The following is a 19338-nucleotide window of genomic DNA, read 5'->3' as shown; positions in this document are numbered from 1 at the left end:
CCATGCCGCGACGTTTTACAATCCGAGTATGACCTTTCGCGTGCGATTACGAGCTTCGCGAGGCGACGGCCGGGTTTCCTTTGCGCGAACTTCCTGCGGTGCGCTCGTTCCTGCGGCTTGGGTCGAGGCGAGTCCCACGTGAGGTCCGTCTAAAAAGCGCCGCCCGGAGTGCTGAAACGACGACGGCCGTGCGTTATTGTCTCCTGAAGGGTCGTCCTCCTCAAATCCTCGCCAATAGTAGTGGTGTATGGGTCTCTATGAGTAGTAGTCTGTGTGTCTCTATGAGTAGTAGTCTATGGGTCTCTATGAGTAGTGGTCTATAGGTCTCTATGAGTAGTGGTCTATGTGTCTCTATGAGTAGTAGTCTATGGGTCTCTATGAGTAGTGGTCTATGGGTCTCTATGAGTAGTGGTCTATGGGTCTCTATGAGTAGTGGTCTATGGGTCTCTATGAGTGCTTAAACGACGATGGTCGTGCGTTATTGTCAAACGCCCGCATCTCCTGAAGGGTCGTCCTCCTCAAATCCTCGCCAATAACGACGACGACGACCGCCATTCGCCACTAATTGGCGGTGACGTCACCACGACGCTTGTGCCAGGCTAGGTGCACCTTGAGGCCACGTGAAGTGTCGAACACCCGCTGGCAGGAGGTCACCAGACAGACCCAGCAGGTGCCACGGGTCGACTGAGATGACTGGCTGATGCACCACCTGTGCCCCCTACTGTGCCAACCTGCTGTGCTTTAGCCACCCGGCGCTCCGCTCGTTGTTGTGAGCGTCGCTCCTCCGCCCTCCGTTGTTGTTGGAGGGCGACTACCTCCAACTGCCCAGTAGCATCCTTCACGAGCCTCCTCCACAGAGGCCGATCTTGACACCGCTGGTACCAGTCATCGGCAAGTCCACTCAGCTCCACGTCCTCCTGTACCACATCACTCCATCTCTTCTCTAGCCCGTCCCGTGCCCGTTTAGCCCCCTCGATCCGGCCGAACAAAAGCTGTTTAGTCATGCGGTGTCTGGGCATGCGGTGTCTGGGCATGCGGTGTCTGGGCATGCGGTGTCTGGGCATGTGGACTGCGTGGCCCAGCCATCACTAAAACCACCTCCATCGTCTCGTCATCAAAGGTAATTCAACAACGTTCTTTTTAATGAATTATTCATCGCAGTAATTGCTATAAAACATTTACCATTCCCCCCCACACACCACTATGCTCACTCGTACCAGGAACATCAAGTGATTTGTCTTGAAAACGAGGTCTTCACTAACGGTGTAAGGCCTCACACAGTAAACTAAACACATGAAGCAATGTGTTTCATTTCACCAGGTGTAAGGCCACACTGAGCTGCTGTTTAGATCGTTTTTTTAGAAACGACCATGGCCGTCACAAATGACAGCTCAACTTAGTGGCTTATCGTTGTTATCATCACGTGGGAACGTAAAGCAGCGGCCAGATACTGTAAACGCGCAAACGTTGACTTCAAACGTGGAGGGGAAAATCTGAGGACGCGGAGAAATATCAACAGAACCTGGGGGAGAACACGCATACTCCAAATATACAGCAGCTGGCGTCAGGGTCGGGATCGAACCCACGACTTCCTGTATACCAGGTGAGGGAGTTAACATCTCCTAGCCACCGTGGTGATGATGAGAGAAACACAAATTCCAAAAATACAGCGGGTGTCAGTATCAATCCGACAAAATTATGTATACCAGGTGAGGGGGTTAACATCACCTAGCCACACTGATGATGAGAGAGACGCAAACTACAAATATACAGCAGACGTCAGGGTGAGGATCGATTCCACGACCTCCTGTATACCAGGCGAGGTAGTTAACATCCCCTAGCCCCCGTGGTGATGATGAGAGAGAAAGACGCAAACTCCAAAATATACAGCAGCAGGCGTCAGGGTCGGGATGGAACTCACGACCTCCTGTATACCAGGCGAGGTAGTTAACATTTAGCCACAGTGATGATGATGGGCAAAAATGTTGTGATTGTTTCAATGCGGTGGATCGCTGCCCGTATCATTCGCCATTGTGTCCGCTCTGCGTGATGATGATGTTGACGACGGTGGTGATGCGCTACGCACGCATTTTAACCTTACCTTCTCTGCCTATTTAAGGCGACTTCACTCTGTGCTGGTTCGCTTTGCTTGGATGTCTATGTGTGTGTGTGCGGTCTGTATTTTAAAATTTCATACTTAACTTGCAATTTAGAAATCTTTGAAATAGCGTAATCAACCAGACTATGCGTTAATTGTGTTTTGACCGACCGTCTGTGTTGCTTTACATGGTTTCCAAATTTTGCTAAACCCTGTTTGGTGTGATTCTCTCTCTGTGTCCCCTGTTGTATCTGTGTTAGTTCCCCCTACTTGGGTGTCTGTATATGCATCTGAGGTTATGTGTCTCCCCTCTCTCGTAAATGTAGCTCTTCTGTACCTGATGATGGCTGCTTGTGTTGCAACCGAAACGTCGTACGCTATTATGTCATTTTATTATTTCTCATTTATACGTGACTTTACCGAAAACACCAAAGAGTAATAATTCCTGCAGTCACGAAAGCTTCGAATCGAGTCGAAGAGATGCTCGTTTACATTTTTTTCCGTTTAGGCTTTGCCATCGAGACGGACGCAGCGGCGAACGAGCGCGGTGAGGTGCCGGATTATCCCAGTAGCAAAAGTAGCTGCTATGTGTGCAGCTACGGGCCGCGCACTTTCAAGGGCCCCGTGCTAATTTATTCGTCTCTGTTGCGAGTGGCTTTGTACGGTGAACTTCTTACGCGCCGTACGTGGCCAAACGTGCGGGTGTAGCCATTTGTCCAGCCGCTGGTATCGGTTGGGTATCTGGTAAACCTAGATTTGAAGCTTTTGTGACTGCAAGGATCCACACTCTTTGGTTCTATTCGGTAAAGTCACGTAGATTAAAAAAATAAAACAAAAATCACGACGTTTCGGCCACAACACAAGCGGCCTTCATCAGGTGAAGGGACCGAACTGTCACGAGGACAGCGCTGGAGTGAAACGCAACCAAGCTCAGACCGCGACCGCTCATCATTGCCGCGTGGACACCCACCGCGGCCCCAATTGCTCCCCGATATCGCGACGTTGAATCTAAATGCGAAGGGGAAAACCTGGAGGAGCCGCAAGTGTCACGAGGGTTAGGGGTTGTTGAACCCACGACCTCCCGTAGACCAGGCGAGGTTTGTCAACGCGATCGCGTCGGTGTTTGGAGCGGCGGTGCAGCGGTCGGCGCTACGCCGCCGCTACGAACCCGGAGGGAAAAATCCACGTGACCACATGAAGAGAGAGTGTGTACGTGTGTACGTGTGTATGTGCGTATGTGTGTGTACGTGAGTGTGTTTGTATACGTGTGAGTGTGTATCTGTGTACGTGTGCGTGTGTGTACGTGTGAGTGTGTACGCGTGAGTGTGTGTCTGTGTACGTGTGTGCGTGTGTCTGTGAGTGTGTGTACATGTGTGTGTACGTGTGAGTGTGTACATGTGTGTGTGTTGTGGGGAGCGGCGGTGCAGCGGTCGGTGCTACGCCGCGCTACGAACCCGGCGACGCGGGTTCGATTCCCGCTCGCGGCCAAAACCACCGGTGACGATTATCCGGACCGGTCCCGGGCCTCCCCTAGGTCGACTCGGCCTCAAACGAGCACGCGGCGGCCGGGCGCGGTGCTGGACACCCACCCGCTCGTGTGCCACAGTGCCGGCCTTCGTAGGTGCTGCTGCTCGCTAACGGCACTCGCCCCTACGGCCCGTTGAGGCTACACGGTGGGGGATCTTTGTCTGTGCGTGTGGAAGATCTACTCGGGCGTTTGCAGGCCCCGACGTCGTGCAAAGTTCGCATGGAGCAGGAGACGTGCACCAGGGTGTTCGTGCCGTGATGCCACTTGGCGGCGTGATGGGCCCTCTCGCCGTGATGCCAACAGGTGGCGTGATGGGCCCTCTCGGCGTGATGCCACCTGGTGGCGTGATGCAACCTGGTGGCGTGATGGGCCCTCTCGCCGTGATGCCACCAGGTGGCGTGATGTGCCCTCTCGCCATGATGCCACCAGGTGGCGTGATGGGCCCTCTCGCTGTGCTGAAAACGCCTAAAATGCAACTGCGTTATTTGCGAATGTGTTGAGTTTGTGTTACCTCTTGAAGCCGGGAAGTGTGTGAGACTCTATATATCTAAAGTAACGTACCGATGACTGTACTCTACTGTACACCGTTTTGGCAAGAGATTTCCTTCGGCACGGGATTTGTGTTTGTTTTGTTTTCTCTCACGGAGTCCCCAAACGCGCCGTGTGATTACATTACGTGGCGGAGTTAACGCGTTCCTATCAAGTCAGATCACGAATTGCAGTCACGTTGCCTAATTATTCGTAGAGCAGCCCGCTGCAATTTGTAGCGCCTTGTGAGCAAGCCGCGTTTTTGTTATTGTTGTAATTAATTGTCAGGGGCAAAATGTCTATCGTTGCCAAATGGCACGCGACTGTGATAACCAAAGACACGCAAATCATTAGTGAACAGCACGGTGGCCTTGCAATAGTAATAACATGTATGAAAGGCGACGTTTCGGGCAGTGACCCTTCATCGTAGCACGTGGACGAAACGTTGCCTATTACATGTTTAGACGCATCTATATTTTAACCGCGTGTGTGTTCTCGTCCCAGGGCAGGGCCACTTGACAAATGTTGTTGAGTGTTTAGTTTTCTGACAAAGCTGCCCGAGTTGTGAAGAGCTCTGCTGACACGTGACGGGCGACACGTGTGTGTTCCACAATCACGTCCGTTTTGCGAATTACAAATTCTGTGGGTGACGTGGAGCGATTTAATTAGACCCCCCAAACAAAAAGTGAGTACATTGGATCCGCGGGTGAAAGTCTGACACACTCCGTTACGATGGCACGAGGCAATAAGACAAAGATCCCCCGTGTAGCTTTAACAGACTGCTGGGGCAAGTGCTGATAGCGAGCAGCACCTACGAAGGCCGGAACGGTACATGAGGGGGTGGGTGGCCAGCACCACGTCCGGCCGCCTTTGTCTCCCTAGTGGCGATGTTTACACACCGCACCAGGTACTCATTTGAGGCTGAGTCGACCTAGGGGAGGCCCATGACCGGTTCAGAGAATCGTCGGCGGTGGTGTTGGCCGTGAGCGGGAAACGAACCTGTGTAGACGTGTTCGTAGCGCGGCGCTAACCGCTGCACCACCGCTCCGCTCTCACACACATACAAGCAAATACAAAGGCAAAGGTCCCTGTATAGCCTGCACAGGCTGTTGGGGCAAGTGCTGTCAGCGAGCACCACCTGTGAAGTCCGCCAGAGCTCACGAGCGTTGCCTCGTTAACATCGTCACGCAGCCAGATCGCATGTCGCTGTGTAGACTGTCATCAGCGGTGCTCGCTAGCATCGACACACACACAGCATCGACATTTAATGTCGACCTGCAGTCGATACTATCTATTTACTTAGCCTCTCTAGAGGCTATGTATATAGATAGTATATAGATAGTATCTACTGAGGCTATGTAGAGCCTATAGACTATATTCTTGGTTCTTTCGGTAAAGTCACGTAGAAGGGAAACAATAAAATAATACAAATATAAAACAATACAATTTTATTTTTATATTTTTATTATTTTATATATATAAAAAATGTATTTTATATTTTTATTATTTTATTGCTTCCCTTCTACGTGGTGACTTTACCGAAAGAATTGATGACTAGCTGTTACTGCCCGGCTTCGCCCGGGACTTGGATCCACCACGCCCGGCCTCCTTTGTCTCCCCAGTGGCGATGCTCACACACCACACCAGTTACTCGTTTGAGGCCGAGTCGACCTAGGGGAGGCCCAGGAGAGATTGAAATAATCGTCACCGGTGGTGGCCGGGAGCGGGAATCGAACTCGGGTCGCCGGGTTCGTAGCGCGGCGTAGCGCTAACCACTACATACACACACACACACAGACACACATACACACATGCGCACACAGACACACACACAGACAACAACCGCCATTCGCCACTAAGTGGCGGTGACGTCACCACGACGCTTGTGCCAGGCTATGTGCACCCTGAGGCCACGTGAAGTGTCGAACGCCCGCTGGCAGGAGGTCACGGGGCAGACCCAGGTGCCACGGGTCGACTGACTGAGATGACTGGCTGATGCACCACCTGTGCCCCCTACTGTGCCAACCTGCTGTGCTTTAGCCACCCGGCGCTCCGCTCGTTGTTCTGAGCGTCGCTCCTCCGCCCTCCGTTGTTGTTGGAGGGCGACTGCCTCCAACTGCCCAGTAGCATCCTTCACGAGCCTCCTCCACAGAGGCCGATCTTGACACCGCTGGTACCAGTCATCGGCAAGTCCACTCAGCTCCACGTCCTCCTGTACCACATCACTCCATCTCTTCTCTAGCCCGTGCCGCGCCCGCTTAGCCCCCTCAATCCGGCCGAACAAAAGCTGTTTCGGCATGCGTTGGCTGGGCATGCGGGCTACATGACCCAGCCATCGCAGCCTTGCCCGCCGGAGGAGCTCACCGATGGGACCTTGCCCAGATCTTTCAAGGATTTGTGAGCTCCTCACACAATCCAGTCTGGTTAAACCCAGGATGGATCGTAGGCAGGCCAGCCTAAATGTTTCTAACCGGCGAAGATGTTCCATTAGGGGGGTCCACGTTTCGCAAGCGTAGAGAAGGGAGGGAATGACCGTGGCCGAGAAGACCTGAAGCTTAGTGCGGAGCGACAGACCAGGTAGCTTCCACACCGCGTTACGCAACCGATGAAAAGATATTGCCGCTCGACTGATTCGGAGTGAGACCTCTGCTGTTAAACTGGAGCCAGTCATAAGCACACTACCCAGGTATGGGAAACTCTCCACTCTCTCCACAACTGCCCCATCACCGATTGGGAGTTGTGGGGGTGGAGTGTCCGATGGTACAAAATACCCAGGCAGGTGCTTAGTTTTGGTGGGGCTGATGGTAAGGCCCCACCTCTTAGTGGCACGCTCCAGTCTCAGCAGCAGCGTCTCCAACTCCTCCAACTCCTCCACAGACACACAACAAAGATCCCCCATATAGCCTTAACAGACTGTAGGGACAAGTGCTGTTAGCGAGCACCTATGAAGGCCGGAACGGTACACGAGGGGGTGGGTGGCCAGCACCACGCCCGACCGCCTTTGTCTCCCTAGTGGCAATGTTTACACACCGCACCAGGTACTCATTTGAGGCTGAGTCAACCTAGGGGAGGCCCGGGACCGGTTCAGATAATCGTCACTGGTGTTGGCCGTGAGCGGGAATCGAACCCGGGTCGCCAGGTTCATAGCGCAGCGCGCTAACCGCTACACTACCGCTCCCCACACACACAGACACACACACACAGACAGCGCGCTAACCACTACGCAGCAATGCGTGACCCTTCCACGTGCGCGGGTCACGTGACAGATTTGACGTCACAGCTCACTTGCCTTGCAAAAATTAAATGCATTTTTGAGCTCCCCCCCCCCGCCTAAAAAAAACAAAAGTGTATTTTTTATAATTGTTGCACGGTGTACAGTCTGGAAAGTACCCACATGGCAAATGTAAAGTTTGTTGCATGTCTGGAAGTACGCTAAACATTTTGAACAGACACACACAATCACAACTTTGCCTTTTATATGTGTGGAGATAATACGTTGCAGTAGCAAGTAACCATCTCCCGTGGGCTCAACAGATCCAAAACAAAGCGTTCATAACCATCAACAATCAATTCGATGCGGCTCATTTTCAGACCATTACAGAGCTCCATTCCTTCAACAGTTCTGGAGCTTTGATGTAAAGCTGCAGTGACTGCAGTGATTCATATTCCTGGTTCTTTCGGTAAAGTCACCACGTTGAAGGGAAACAATAAAATAATACAATATATAAAACAATAAAATTCTCACGACGTTTCGACTGCAACACAATCAACGGCAAGAACATTTGTAGTAGTGAGTCAGGACCAGGATGCAGTTCCATATCTCCTATGAAGAACAACATGAAGACTCAATGTTTACATTGGGCGACGATACTTGTAGGATGGATAAAATCTGTTCGGTGGTGGCGCACTTAATAAATATGACTTTTAGGAAAGTGTTTTATAATTTTTTTTCAAATTTTATTGCTGTGGTTTTCACACCTGATGATGACTGCTTGTGTTGCGGTCGAAACGTCGTGAGAATTTTTATTGTTTTATATATTTTATTATTTTATTGTTTCCCTTCAACGTGACTTTACCGAAAGAACCAAGAATAAATAGTTCTGGAGCTGATAAATTACCTGCCTTTTGCTTTAATCGCTGTGGGTGACTTCATTTTCAGGCCCCTAACCCGTATATTTAATTTGTCCATTGCAGAAGCCTCAGTTACCCTGTTGAATGAACAACTGAATTTGTTCGCCACCTTCGCAAAAGAGCGCCTACAAATTATCCTCAACATTAAAATCGGCCAATATTTCTTTAAATGTGTCCCTTCGATGTGAATATTTCCGTTTCCTCGCCCTTCCTTCACCTCCTTGCTTCTCTTCTTTCCCCCTTCTAGCTCAGTTGCAGCGCAGAAGAAACTCCTCCACCACGGGACTCTCACTTGACACCTTTCACTCGGCCCTCACGTCCCTCCTCTTCTCGACTGCTTCCTCTCTTCCGCTGCCTCCACCCCTACACCGGTGCCTCCACCCGAACCTCAAACCCACTTGCAATCCTCCTCCTCCTCCCTCCTCCTCCAACTCCAATTCCTGACCCGGCTCCCACGTGACTTTCTATGTGCACCAGACCACATTCCCTCCCCAGCCCTACGCTGTGCACCTCCATAAGCTCAACTATCTTCTTTGGTTCTCTCGGTAAAGTCACCACGTAGAATGAGAATAAAATAATAAATTTATAAAATACAATAACACAATAATATTCTCACGATGTTTCGGTCACAACACAAGCGGCCTTCATCAGGTGAAGGGACGAGACTGTCTGGAGGACAATGACCACACTGGGAAGCTTGTGTTGTGGCCGAAACGTCGTGAGAATATTATCGCGTTATTTTATTTTATCATCTTCTTTGGTTCTTTCGGTAAAGTCACGTAGAATGAGAATAAAATAATAAATTGATAAAATAAAATAACACAATAATATTCTCACGACGTTTCGGCCACAACACAAGCGGCCTTCATCAGGTGAAGGGGGCGAGACTGTCTGGTAGGACAGCGCTGGAGTGAGAGAGCCACGTTCAGATCACGGCTTTTAAGCTGTGTGAGCCGTGATCTGAATGTGGCTCTCTCACTCCAGCGCTGTCCTACCAGACAGTCTCGCCCCCTTCACCTGATGAAGGCCGCTTGTGTTGTGGCCGAAACGTCGTGAGAATATTATTGTGTTATTTTATTTTATCAATTTATTATTTTATTCTCATTCTACGTGACTTTACCGAAAGAACCAAAGAAGATGAATCATTGCAGTCACGAAAGCTTTAAATCGAAATTTATTTTATCAATTTATTATTTTATTCTCATTCTACGTGGTGGTGGTGACTTTACCGAAAGAACCAAAGAAGATGAATCCTTGCAGTCACGAAAGCTTTAAATCGAAAAGCTCAACTATCCTGCCGCCAGACCTCTGCCACGATCACCCTTCGCCTCCTCTCACCCACGCACGTGTCACCGCTTCACGCACGTACCCCGCACCTCGCTCGTCTACGCTGCGGTACCGATCGGACACCCTCACTCGCCATTACACTTCCACTTTGTTCCACCTTTGCTACCCCGGACATCGGCTCCGTTCCCATTCAGTCACCGTCCTTACTGACTGCCGTCAGCTCACGTTGTAAAGTGGCCTGGAAAGGGCGCTGTATGAATCCAAAATAGACTACGATATTATCACCATTGTTAAAACTACCTGAATATTTACTAAATATGCAAATTGGTTAACTTTCAGAAAATAAGCTGTTACATCCCAAACAATCAGGCTTCCATGAAAAATATACAGACTCCCTAAATGTTGTTTTTAATAATCCAATGACCACGCTGGGAAGACTGAAAAAATAAAAACTGTCTCTCTTTAGACACAAACATTGTTTCCCAGCTACACTCCATTTAGAGTTGGTAAGGGTTACCGTAATGTTTTAATTTGATTACTGCGATATTATTTATCATTGTGCCTCCCAATACATCGTTCATTAAGCTCAACCCTATATATCATTCTGCTCTGAGATTTGCTCTGGACGCCTCTTATAAAACGCAACATTGAGACCTGTCCAAAGAAGCAGGGGCTAACGACCCTTCACGGTCGCAAGAATAATTAATCAGGCCTTGTTTATTCACAATCTCCTTTGTAACAATTCAGGAGAATATTTGTTGCAGCTGCCGACACCAACGGACGGCAAACCTAACCCGAGGAGCTCACCGTCGCTTCTGTTGAATGTTCCTACGTGAAAAAAATAACCAAGCCTGGGTTCTTTCAGTGGCTTATTTTTTTGGTATGATATCACCACGCGGCTCGATTTACAGTCACAGCTGGGGGCTTGCTGCCGCTTCCGCCCCGGCACGTAGCGCGCACCACGCAGCGCACGCCGCCACGCAGTGCAGCACACCACGAATGGCCCCAACGTAAGCGACGCCACGCCCATCAGACCTGACGAAGGGGCGCTCAATCACGGCGACCGTCCCCTCTTCTGACGAGGAGCAGGCTGGCAGGGAGGGGGGTCACGAGAGCAGAGGAGAGTGCAGCAGCAGTAGCAGCGGCGGCGGCGAACATTATAGGTCACCCATGACGCGACCTTTGACCTTTGATCTCCATAAAAAACTGGACCAGATATATTTCCACTGCCTTGGTAACCCTGCCGACAGAGTGCAGTGCTGACCCCGTGGGATTGGTTTCTCTTTCATAATCAGCAGCCACGACCCATCTACTGATACACGAACCCCCCCCCTGGAGACTCAACAAGCCATCAACGTCTTTTGCGCAACGATCCATCCGCCTCCGTTGAAGCTGTTCGGTAAATACAAAAAAACATCGTGGACTTTTCCCACAAAGTTTTACTTCCAATGTTTGTACGGTGTACAGTCTGGAAAGTACCCACATGGCAAATTTCCAGTTTGTTGCATGTCGCGAAGTACGCTAAACATTTTGAACAGACAACACACACAATCACAACTTTGCCTTTTATATTTGGAGATGCAGTGAAAAACTTTCCCAAAATTCATCACGCGGTTTCAGTTTTTGATTTTCAGTTTGATTTATTTTGGTTATAGTCCCGTGAGCCATTCGGCTCTTGAATCGGGTGCAACCACAACAAGCGACAAAACAAAAACACGACCAAGAAAATCATCTTACAGTGACTATGTGTGACTGTGCAAACAGCACTGTCATGGCACGCAATGAGAGGGCAAATGTCATAAATATTCCTGTAAGCCCTCGCATCTTCAACATTAATGTTGCCATACAAACGTTGAGGGGTTTTTTGCTTCATTGTAAAAAAAGAAAAATGATTATCTGTTATTTTTATTTTATTTTCTATCTACGTGACTTTACCGAAAGAACCAAGAATATTAATTCCTGCAGTCATCAAAGTTTTAAGTCAAAACATTCACACACGTTGACAAAGCCTCACCTTGTGTTGTTGTGGGCAGGTCGCTTCTGATAACAAGAGCTGTATAGCAGCTCAAGCGGGCTTGGCCTGGTGAAAAAAATGAAAATAAAAACTGCGTGAATATTTACAATAAAACAAAGTTACAAAGTGGCGAGCCGGGTGAAGACAAATTAAACTTAAGCGAGATAATTAAAGTGAATGCAATCAGGCGAGGGCAGGAGGCAAGGCCCCGCGTGGCTAGGCCCCGCGTTGTAAAGTTCCAACCTGGACATCGATTCCCATGCTCGCTGCTACTCAACTGACATCCCTACGAGAGAGAGGCTCTACCTTGGTAAACAACAACAACCACCACCACCACAACGATCACCACCACCACAACGATGAGAATTTCTCACCTCGGATTTCAGTGCAAGCGCGCACACGGCAGCTTCCTGTTGCCTCGCGACAGCAGGAAGTAGTATGACGTCACTTCCCTCCCACGAGCGACTCTTTAACTGAATAAATTATATTTTGATTTAAAGCTTTCGTGACTGCAGTAATTCATATTCTTAGTTTTTTCGGTAAAGTCACGTTGAAGAGAAACAACAAAATAACAAAATATATATTTTGTTGTTTCTCTTCAACGAAAAAACTAAGAATATGAATAAATTATGTTAATGAGGCCGGCCCCTATGTCGAGGGATGGGGGCGTGGGCGCTGAACCCGTCGCAATAAACTCGCAACGGCTTTAACGGACATTATGTTAATGAGCCACCAGTCACTGGGCGTAGCTTTGCCCAAATAAGGATTGCCACTGGAACGATATCGGCAGTGACACGGCGGAGGTGACGTCACGCTCAAGAGCGCGGTGGACGGAGGAGGGGTGAATACCTTGGTGACATGACGTCCTAGCGAGGTACACCTCCCCCTGGCGTTTCACGCCGATGAGGTAATGCAGAGTGGTGACGTCACACAGTTGGAGTTTAAGTTGATTTAGATTCATTTTCCATTGCTCCCTCCCTTGGGTGTGTGAGCTCAGCAACAACAACGTGGACATTATTGTGTATACACTGTGTGTGTCACTGTGTGTCACTGTGTGTGTGTACACTGTGTGTCACTGTGTGTGTGTACAGTGTGTATATATACACTGTGTGTGTACCCTGTGTGTGTACACTGTGTATATACTGTATGTACAATGTGTGTGTACACTGTGTGTGTACACTGTGTGTGTACAATGTGTGTGTACATTGTGTGCACACTGTATGTACACTGTGTGTGTGTACACTGTGTATACACTGTGTGTACACTGTGTGTGTGTACACTGTGTGTGTATACTGTGTGTGTGTACACTGTTTGTGTACACTGTGTGTGTGTACACTGTGTGTGTACACTGTGTGTGTCACTGTGTGTGTGTACACTGTGTGTGTACACTATGTGTATACACTGTGTGTGTACACTGTGTGTGTGTACACTGTGTGTGTGTACACTGTGTGTGTACATTGTGTGTGTGTGTACTGTGTGTGTACATTGTGTGTACACTGCGTGTGTGTGTACATTGTGTGTGTGTGTACACTGTGTGTATACACTGTGTGTGTGTACACTATACTCTTTGGTTCTATTGGGTAAAGTCACGTAGGTGAAAATAAAATAAAAATCACGACGTTTCGGCCACAACACAAGCGGCCTTCATCAGGTGAAGGGACGAGACTGCCTGGAGGACAGCGCTGGAGTGAGAGAAGCCACGCTTAGATCACGACCCTTAAGCTTGTGATCGCGGCATCTTTTGAGGAAGGTCAGCGTCTCGATGAGTTGCGACTTCTTTTCCCGTTGTCTGTTAATAGAATAGAACCAAAGAGTATGGATCCTAGCAGTCACGAAAGCTTTAAATCTAGAATTGTGTGTACACTGTTTGTATACAGTGTGTGTACACCGTTTGTATACACTGTGTGTGTACACTGTGTGTATACACTGTGTGTCACTGTGTGTGTCACTGTGTCACTGTGTGTGTCACTATGTGTGCGTCACTGTGTCAGTGTGTATATACTGCGTGTGTATATACTGCGTGTGCACACACTGTGTGTGTACACTGTGTCACTGTGTGTGTGTACACTGTGTGTGTGTACACTGTGTACCCTGTGTGTACACTGTGTGCACACTGTATGTGTGTACAGTGTGTACAGTGTGTGTACACTGTGTGTGTGTACACTGTGTACACTGTGTGTGTGTACACTGTGTGTGTGTACACTGTGTATACAGTGTGTGTGTACACTGTGGGTGTACCCTGTGTGTGTACACTGTGTGTGCACTGTGTGTGTGTACACTGTGTGTACACTGTGTATACAGTGTGTGTACACTACGTGTGTTTACACTGTGTACATACACTGTGTGTGTGTACACTGTATGTGTTCACTGTGTGTACACTGTGTATACACTGTGTGTCACTGTGTGTCGCTGTGTGTGTCACTGTGTGTGTCACTGTGTCACTGTGTGTCACTATGTGTGCGTCACTGTGTCAGTGTGTATATACTGCGTGTGTATATATACTGCGTGTGCACACACTGTGTGTGTACACTATGTATATACACTGTGTGTGTACACTGTGTCACTGTGTGTGTGTACACTGTGTGTGTGTACACTGTGTACCCTGTGTGTACACTGTGTGTACACTGTATGTGTGTACAGTGTGTACAGTGTGTGTACACTGTGTGTGTGTACACTGTGTACACTGTGTGTGTACACTGTGTGTGTGTGTACACTGTGTATACAGTGTGTGTGTACACTGTGTGTGTACCCTGTGTGTGTACACTGTGTGTGCACTGTGTGTGTACACTGTGTGTACACTGTGTATACAGTGTGTGTACACTACGTGTGTTTACACTGTGTACATACACTGTGTGTGTGTACACTGTATGTGTTCACTGTGTGTACACTGCGTATACACTGTGTGTGTAAACTGTGTGTGTACACTGTGTGTGTACACTGTGTGTGTACACTATGTGTACACTGTGTGTGTGTGTGTGTACACTATGTGTGTGTACACTGTGTGTATATACTGTGTGTGTACACTGTGTGTGTGTACACTGTGTGTGTGTACACTGTTTGTGTCCGCATTGAACCGAACCCCCGGCAAGGCCATCTACTTAATGACGAGAGAAAATTCACACGAAATGTCCTTTTCAATGGAGTCATCCAGATGTAAATTGATACAAGCTTTTAATGAAGAAATAAAATCATCTAATTCAAAACACAACACAATTCAAAGATGTTTCATTTTAAAACTTCAAAACGGAGCATGGGGTACTTGCGTGAATGCGTCCTTCGTGTGCAAATGTTGTGACTTTCCTGGCCTGAAGGCCGTCAATGTGTTGGACCCTTATTGGTGCACAGCGTCTCAACAACAGCAGTGGGGTTTGCTTCAACCGATGGTTACGAACATCCAGACGTGAATCAGCAAGGAGCATTTCTAGTCCTAGTTAGACAAAATCTATGTCGACACGTAAGACAAAACTACAATTCGTGTTGTAGAGAATGTACCTCTTCCTATACGTGTAACTTTTAAGTGGTATGCCTTGTAACTGATGAATGATCCGAGCGTGCTCCCTATTTCAAAGACAATGAGTTGCTCCAGACGCTTCGTGAAACACAAAAACACCGTTTGATCTGTATCACAAGAACAACGGGTCTCACCTGAGTTTTCTGTCCAGGTTACTTCCAAAACACACACACTTTGTCCTAACATCACTTATTCAATGTGTGACCCTCAGACAAAATGTTACATGCACAATCAGACAAGTATTCATTCTAAATCATTGACAGGCATATTAGCAACATTGAATTACTGCAGCGAAATTGACTGCATCACGTTACATCGTATTAACAAGAAGTTATTTTACAAATACGCACCGTCTGCTTAACAGTGTATGTACACCGTACTATTGTTGCATCATTCAAAACGAGTAGGCCGTTGCATGCTGGCGTCTGGGTCAAAATGTAGCAAATTCTAAACATTACGCTACAAATAATAGATCACGGCGTTTCGATGGCAACACAAGAAATCGTCATCACGTGGGACAAGCACAGCAGCAAGAAGAAGCTGCTGGAGTAGGCGCCTACTACTTCAGGAGTTTCTCTTGCTGTGGTTGTCCCCCCTGATGACGATTGCTTGTGTTGTGATCTAAACGCCGTGACCTGTTATGTTTCTACTCACGTGGTGACTTTACCGAAAGAACTCAAGAGTGTGGATTCCTGCAGTCACGAAAGCTTCGAATCAAGATTGCCTACAAACTACACAACTGAGATGACGCATCAATCATCGCCCCCTACTGACAGGCTCTTGTCCACATGCAGGCCGGTGCAGGGCCACCACCCTGTGCCACACAGGGGCAGCTGCTACTTGGGGATGCTCTTCGAGTGTTTCAAACGAGGTACGACACAAAACTCCGAGATGCTGAGGCGGTTCAAAACACAACACGATTCAAAGATGTTTAATTTTAAATCTTCAAAACGGAGCACGGGGCGCTGGCGTGAATGCGTCCTTCGTGTGCCGTAAATGTTGTGACTTTCCTGGCCGAAGGCCCTAAAATGCTCGGACCCTCATTGGTGCACAGCGTCTCAACAGCAGCAGCAGTGGGGTTTGCTTCAAGCGATAGGTACGAACATCCAGACGTGAACCAGCAAGGTGCATTTCTAGTCCTAGTTAGACAAAATCTACGTCAACACGTAAGACAAAACTACAATTCGTGTTGTAGAGAATGTACCTCCTCCTATACGTGTAACTTTCAAGTGGTATGCCTTGTAACGATGAATGATCCGAGCGTGCTCCCTATTTCAAAGACGATGAGTTGCTGCAGAGGCCGACGCTTCGTGAAACACAAAAGCACCCTTTGACCTGTATCACAAGAACAACGGGTCTCACTTGAGATATCTGTACAGGATACTTCCAAACACACACACACACTTTGTCCTAACATCACTTATTCAATGTGTGACCCTCAGACAAAATGTTACATGTACGCGCACAATCAGACAAGTATTAATTCTAAATGATTGACGGGCATATCAACAACATTGAATTACTGCAGCGAAATTGACTGCATCACGTTACATCGTATTAACAAGAAGTAATTTTACAAATACGCACCGTCTGCTTAACAGTGTATGTACATCGTACTATTGTTGCGTCATTCAAAACGAGTAGGCCGTTGCATGCTGGCGTCTGGGTCAAAATGTAGCAAATTCTAAACATTAGCTACAAATAAAAGATCACGGCGTTTCGATGGCAACACAAGCAATCGTCATCAGGTGGGACAAGCACAGCAGCAATAAGCAGAAACTGCTGGAGTAGGCGCCTACTACTTCAGCGTCTTCTTCTTGCTGTGGTTGTCCCACCTGATGACGATTGCTTGTGTTGTGATCTAAACGCCGTGGTCTGTTATGTTTCTACCCACGTGGTGACTTTACCGAAATAACTCAAGAGTGTGGATTCCTGCAGTCACGAAAGCTTGGAATAAACATTGCCTACAAACTACACAACTGGGATGACACATCAATCATCGCCCCCTACTGACAGGCTCTTGTCCACATGCAGGCCGATGCAGGGCCACCACCTTGTGCCACACAGGGGCAGCTGCTACTTGGGGATGCTCTTCGAGTGTTTCAGACGAGGTACGACACAAAACTCTGAGTTGCTGAGGCGATTAAGCAAGCACCGTGTAAATGCAATTATTATAACATAGTGAATGCTTGGGAGCTTATTGTTTCTCGCTCCCGGTTAAAGATCTACCCAACCCACAGGTCCACAAAGACTGGCCGCCCTTACTCTGCAGGTTGAACCTATCAACTGAGTGTCCAACTTCACGTTCTTGTCATTGAAGGCCTTTGACAAAGGTGCATCTATTGGAGCGACATCATCTCAAGCTTACACATCTACCGGGTCTCCACTTGACTTTGTATTGTCTCGGAGGAAGTCCACCCACACCTAAACTTCCATAAACTGCTGGGAGTTGCCTCGCTCTGCCTCACAGTCAGAATTCTCCTCCTGCTTCACGTTGTCTCCATCGATGTGAAGGTCCCATTTTGGAGTTGAATCTTCATCTTCACATTTCACCTTCACTTCTTCGCTCTTCACCATCACTTCTTCGCTCTTCACCATCACTTCTTCACATTTCACCATCACCTCTTCATATTTCACCTCGATACCTTTAAAAGTGTCCAAGCTGGGATTTTCTTCGGGTTCGTGTTTCACGAGGGATGGGCTCATTGCGGCACTTTGACTTTCACAAGCTGATTTCAGACTGCACTCCTTGTGGATCTTCTGAAGCTTCTGTGTTCTCTGGTGTACTTGAAGATTTGATGAATTTGAAAATGTCTTCCCACACACACTGCACTTGAAGGGTTTCTCTCCCGTGTGTGTTCTCTGGTGTGGTTTAAGAGCAGATGAATCTGAAAATGCTTTCCCACACACAGTGCACTTGAAGGGTTTCTCTCTCGTGTGTGTTCTCTGGTGTATTACAAGAGCAGGTGACCGTGAAAATGCTTTCCCACAAACACTGCACTTGAAGGGTTTCTCTCCCGTGTGTGTTCTCTGGTGTTCTACAAGATTAGATGAACATGCAAATGCCTTCCCACACACAGTGCACTTGAAGGGTTTCTCTCCCGTGTGTGTTCTCTGGTGTACTTGAAGATGTGGAGACTGTGCAAACGCCATCCCGCACAGAGTGCACCTGAAGGGTTTCTCTCCTGTGTGTGTTCTCTGGTGCCGTGTCAAATTTCCAGTCCGATCCGTGCTGTATGCACACCGGTCGCATTGGAGCCTTGTCATACCGAGCTGCGCTGAGTGCATTTGCTCCATCAGACCAATTCTGCAGAGGAAGCGTCAGAGGAAGCGTCAGCTGCAGACAGAAAAAAATAATATCCACACCATCTACACGTCAGTATCGATGCACAGAGGAAAGCATATATACACAGTAACACGTGACTTACACGTCTATACTTATTCATATATTCATGATGTAGTAAAAACGCTTCCCAAATTCATCACAGGGCTGTTATGGCACACAATGAGAGGGCAAATGGTTATAAACATGCCTGGAAGTCCTCGTATCTTCAAAATGAATGTTCACCCAAAACTCCGAGCACACAATTTCAGCTGTCTGGCTACAAAAGGAATATTTATGAAAGCTAAATTCAGCTGACATAGCAAAGGGTGTTGAAAACAATACTATTTGTGTTAGGCAGAGGTGTGAATCCAGGCTCAGATGTCCTTAAATGCTGGGATGAACAGTTCCGACTTCAGCTGCATGTGCGTGCTGTGTCCACCTCCAGTTTCCATTCTTATAAAGAGTTCCAGAGGAAAACAAAAGTAAACTATTGTTACGCTATAACGTCCGTGTTCAACAGAGTTAATAGACGTTACTGCAAACACAAACTGTACACTGTCACTGGGTAAACAGGCGGTGGCGTGTCTAGAATCATGCCTGGCCACCTTCATCTGCTTGGCATGAATGCTTCCTCACTCCACCAAGTAATTAATTGAGGATCAACGAACATAGCCGAGGCTAACTGGAGTTTGCGTGTCTCTCTCCGTGGTGAGATGTTAACTACCTCACCTGGTATACAGGAAGTCGTGGGTTCGATCCCGACCCTGACGCCTGCTGTATATTTGGAGTTTGCGCGTATCTCTGTTTAGCGTCTTTGACCGATAGACATTGACACACGTATTCTTGTTTCTTTCAGTAAAGTTACGTAGATAGAAAATAACAATAACAGATAATACAATTACATTAAATAAAGACC

Source organism: Petromyzon marinus, unplaced genomic scaffold (assembly GCF_048934315.1).
Source record: "Petromyzon marinus isolate PM22_M1 ecotype Great Lakes invasive population unplaced genomic scaffold, UKy_Petmar_22M1.pri1.0 PM_G_Scaffold_30, whole genome shotgun sequence".
NCBI classification, from domain to species: domain Eukaryota; kingdom Metazoa; phylum Chordata; class Hyperoartia; order Petromyzontiformes; family Petromyzontidae; genus Petromyzon; species Petromyzon marinus.
Note: the sequence above shows the minus strand (reverse complement) of the source record.